This window comes from Balaenoptera acutorostrata, chromosome 1 (assembly GCF_949987535.1).
Source record: "Balaenoptera acutorostrata chromosome 1, mBalAcu1.1, whole genome shotgun sequence".
Taxonomy (NCBI): Eukaryota; Metazoa; Chordata; class Mammalia; order Artiodactyla; family Balaenopteridae; genus Balaenoptera; species Balaenoptera acutorostrata.
In genome coordinates, this window is record NC_080064.1 from 36,713,818 (window position 1) to 36,719,059 (window position 5,242).

The window sequence follows — 5,242 nt, forward strand, 5'->3', positions numbered from 1 at the left end:
TTGCTATTGTGAATGAAATCTTATTTTCTATTACATTTTCTAATTGGTTATTGTTGGTATATAGGAAAGCTATTGATTTTTTTTAGGTTGCTCTTGTATGTGGTCACCTTGCTGAATTCTCTTATTAATTCTAGTAGTTTATCAATTGATTTTCTTAGGTTTTCATATGTAAGCGATAGTGTCATTTGCAAATAATCACAGTTTGCCTCTTCTTTTCTAACGTTTATACCTCTTAGTGCTTTCCTTCTCATTTTGAATTAGAGAAAAGTGATACCATTTTAAATAGTAGTGGTGATAAAGGTCATTCTTGTCTTGTTTCTGACTTCGATTGGAATGTGTCTATTGCTTCACCATTAAGTATGGCATTTGCTGTAGGTTTTTTATCATTGTTTTATTGAAAACAAACAATGTGGGACTTCCCTGGTGGCGCAGTGGTTAAGAATCCACCTGCCAGTGCAGGGGACATGGGTTCAATCCCTGGTCCAGGAAGATCCCACATGCTGCGGAGCAACTAAGCCCGTGTGCCACCACAACTACTGAGCCTGCACTCTAGAACCCGCGAGCCACAACTACTGAGCCAGTGCGCCTAGTGTTCCACAACAAGAGAAGCCACCACAATGAGAAGCCCGCACACCACAACGAAGAGTAGCCCTTGCTTGCCACAACTAGAGAAAGCCCACGCAACAACGAAGACCCCATGCAGCCATAAATAAATAAATAAATAAATAAATTAAAAAAAAACAATGTATCAAATTAAGGCTGTTCTTTTCCTAGATGCTAGGACATTTTTTTTCTTTTATATCATTAATGGGTATTGAATTTATTAAGGCATTCATTTAAAATGTTTTTATTTATTAATATAATAGGTTAAATTGATATATAATCTAATGCTGAACCATTCTTCTTTCTTTCCTTCTTTCTTTCTTTCATGAGTGACAACTTATTTTTTACACTGAAAGGCTGCTGAAAAACAATTACTAGTCCTATTAAAGAAAATCCAACATCTTAATTGAAAAGTATGGTGACTGTATTTACTCATTAACTACTACTGAACTTTTCTAAAACAACTTGAAAACATCATGTGCGTATTTAATTTCAGTACAATGGATTCAAGATCAAGTATACCTGTTACACGTATTAAGGCTGGATTACAGATGTTCACCGTCATCACCATCATCATCGTCATCACCTTCACATTTTCTTTTAATGTGTTTGATGATTCGTGGGCAGTATTTTGTGATGGCACCATGTTAGTGGTAATAAGAATGTTTTTGGACCCTATTAATGATGGATTAATCCGACATTCTGAACTGCTGCTGTTGCAGGAATTGATGCTTTTACAGCTGGGACTGTGAAGTGAGCATCTGTACTATAAACCTTTGCTCTGTGAGGGACATTGGAGTCCCTACCTTAGTTGAAACGGACATGATTTTTGCGGTTGGTGTGCCTGGAGTGGGAATTCTTGGTCTGCTACTAACTGAACCAACACTTAACTGTGGAACCGTTACTCTTCCTGAAGAGCAGATGCCTTTTTTTGTAAAGATTTAAGTTTATAGTTTGGACTGTCAAGCAATATCTATCAAGTGGCAATCTAGGGGCTGAATATGGCTTGACCAATGGCAAAAGAGTTTGATTTCTTTGCCTTCAATGTCTAATAAAAAATCTCTTGGGGAGGAGAGGTAAAAGATTGGTTAGTGCAACACTGGATTGCCAATCGCACATCATCTGCATCAACAGTAGCTTTCTTAGCGTGGCTTGAATAAATTTTCACATCATCTAAAACTGTGGTCACAAATTGAAAGGCGAACTCCAACATCTGATTTATAACTCTTGCCTCATAGTCTGTAATCTCCATGTCCTTCAGGATTTGTGCCATCATCTGTGTATCTTTCGGCATGCTCTTGGGAGAAGGCATCTTGCCAGAATCCGTGATATCTAATGATCAGACTCCTTGAGCTAAATCACCCACATGAATGTATTTCAGTTTTGATGCAAGTCCTTTGCCTGGTTTTGATGCAAGTCCTTTGCCTAGTGTGGTTTTTCCAACCCCTGGTTTACCTTGCCTGCTCCACCCTCCAGCTCCACCCTGCCATACACCCTGACTGGTGAACAGCATGTTGGGCCTTTTCTTATTTTCTTAAATAGATTATATAAGGTGAAAATTATGTATCCTTCAAATGTGTTTCTCTCTTTATTAGGCTCTGATACTGTGCTACTTTCATGAGCTGAGAAAAATTTCAACTTCTTATATGCTCTGAAGTCAACTTATTTAAATGATGAATAATCTGTCCCTTGAAGTTCGACTACAACCACCTATTTATAACTCTCAGCCTGTTACTTTTTAACATTGTAGCTCAATGACAATATTTTTATTTTTTCTATGGTTATTGCTCCATTTGGTTTCCTAATTCTTTTTGGAACAATTTTGGCTACTTTTTTCTTTTTTTTACTGGAAAACATAACTCAGAACTATGAGCTTTAACTGATAAAGAAATTGGTATCAGAACAGGCATGAATTTGGTATTTATTTTTGGGCAGTGAAAATCCAGCTAATATCAAAGGTAGCCTTTGGCCTGCTGCCAATAGATTATCATCTGCAATCAATTATCACCTGAATGAAAGATGCGTTGAAGGCAAAACGTTGGGGAACCAAGTGGTCTCTGCCACAGAACAGTATGGAGGGCAGATGGGATCTGTGAACTGCTGTAAAGAGGGGTTTCTTTCTGGACAGAATGAAGAAAAAGAATGTGAAGCTTAATACCCTAAAAGTTTGGCTCAAGACAAGTCCCAAAACCATTGGCTTTCTATGTCTATGATAAAAATAATTTATCTTTTGCAGTCGCGGGGCTGATAGTAACTGAAAATCAAATCCAAAGTGTTATATTGAGAATTACTGTAGTACAATATCAGTAAAATTCACAGCTTTGGGACTTCCCTGGTGGTCCAGTGGTTAAGACTCCGCGCTCCTAATGCAGGGGGCCTGGGTTTGATCCCTGGTCAGGGAACTAGATCCTGCATGCCGCAACTAAAGATTCTGCATGCTGCAACGAAGAACCCGCACGCGGGAATGAAGATCCCGCGTGCCACAGCTAAGACCCGGCAGCCAAATAAATAAATAAATATTAAAACAAAACAAAAAACTCATAGCTTTGCCAGGTCTCGTATTTGAAAGTCAGAGCGTTGACCAGAAAAGAAAGCAGTCAGATGACTCAGAGCATCCAAAATCCTACCCCCTTGAGCCTCCCTAGCCAGCAGAAGTGGCTCCTCGAGGCTAATGGGTGACTTCTGACAATCCTTGTCAGCAGGAGGAAATAGTGACATAGTTCTGTGACAGCCTTCTGTTGATCCCTTCTGGTAAATCAAGGTAAATAAGGTAAACTCCATGAAAATACATGTGAGTGATGCTTCTGGAGAGCCAGTGTTCTAGGGAGCATCACAATGTCCCTTCCTAAGTACAAGTTGCTTTGCCTTACAACCTCCTACCATATGAAAGAGACAGAATACCATATTTTACTGATTCACATTTAAGAAAATAATTTATTAAGGTAAAATTCACATAACATAAAATTAATCATTTTAAAATGAACAATTCAGTGGCATTTAGTACATTCACAATTCCAACATTCTAACATCTCTGAAATGGAATTCATCTTACAATCAATGGTATACTATGGTTTAATTGATAGTGTTTTATAAAATTTTTCATAGTGGAATATAAATAAAGGTGCACCTTTCAGTTGATGGTGTCTTAGAGTAGCTGAATTTGGGCACTTGGTGGTTTTCTTGGATTTTTGAGGGAGCATACATCATATTTGGGTGTCTTGCAACCCACTCATTTACTGAGTGACCTGAAAGACTGTCAGCTTTGAGAGGAATCCAGAGCAAAGGAAATTGTCCAGGTGGTCTAGGCTGCAATGTAAGTAGATAGGCCGCTTGGTCTCCATGACCCACCAGATCCCAATCATGTTTTGGTCATCTTGCTGAGGGAGTCTATAGCAAGCCCAGAAGCAGCAGTGCAGAAGTGAAGAAAGCCATGCCCTGTCTGATAAGTAACTGATCTCCTCTGAGAAACAGCTTTATCTTACTACTGGTTCCTGACAGAAACTGAATGCTTGTCCATGGGACAACCAGGACAAGTGGTCTTGCAAACTGAACTGCCCAATATAACCTGCGAACTATTTGATCCACTCTAAAGTCTGTAGTGTCCAAAAGCATTCATCATCAGGTAGAGAGGATACAAATGAGACCAGGCTTAAGCATGTTTTCCTTTACCACCCATTGCTGAATGAACACTTACGGTCTCAACAGGCAGAGACTGTTTGAATGGATAAAGAAAAGCAAAACCCAAATATCTGCTGTATATAAGAGATGTACTCTAAAAGATGAAAGAAAATGGAAGGAAAAAGATATACCATGCAAACAGTAAGCTTGTGAAGGCTGGAGTGGCTATAATATCAGATAAAGTATACTTCAAGACCAAGACTATTACTAGAGATAAAGATAGATATTTCATAATGATAAAATGATCAATTCACCAGGAAGAAATAATAATTAAAAATGTGTAATAAAAGAGCTAATGACCTAATAACAGAGCTTCAAAATATGTGGAGCAAAAATTGACAGAATTAAAAGAAGAAATAAACAATTCCACAATCATAGCTGGAGATGAAAAAAAAATCTTCAGCAATAGACTAAGAGACATAAAAAATCAATAAAGACATAGATTATGTGAACAATAACATCAATCATATTGCCCTAACTGAAATTTATAAAACTCTGTACCATGACTGCAGAATAAACATTCTTTTCAAATACACACGATATGTTCACCAATGGACCACATGCTGGGCCATAAAACAAACCTCAATTAATTTGAAAGGATTGACTAGAAAAATGGTACAGATGAACCAGTTTGCAAGGCAGAAATAGAGACACAGATGTAGAGAACAAACGTATGGACACCAAGGGGGGAAGCGGGGGTGGGGAGTGGTGGTGGGATGAATTGGGAGATTGTGATTGACATATATACACTAATATGTATAAAATAGACAACTAATAAGAACCTGCTGTATAAAAAAATAAAATAAAATTCAAAAAAAAAAGAATTTCAAAGGATTGAAATCATATAGAATATGTTCTATGACCACAATAAAATTAAATTCGATATCAATAATCATAAGATACCTAGAAAAGTCCCAAATATTTGGAAATTAAGCAACATAGTTCTAAACAATCCATGGAT

At 37.6% G+C, this 5,242-nt stretch overlaps 1 pseudogene; it reads right to left on the bottom strand.

Annotated features, from left to right (window-relative positions):
* Nucleotides 1–1,148: 1,148 nt before the first annotated feature.
* Nucleotides 1,149–1,921, bottom strand: LOC103010107 (transcription initiation factor TFIID subunit 9-like; annotated as a pseudogene).
* Between the last annotated feature and the right edge of the window lie 3,321 nt (nucleotides 1,922–5,242).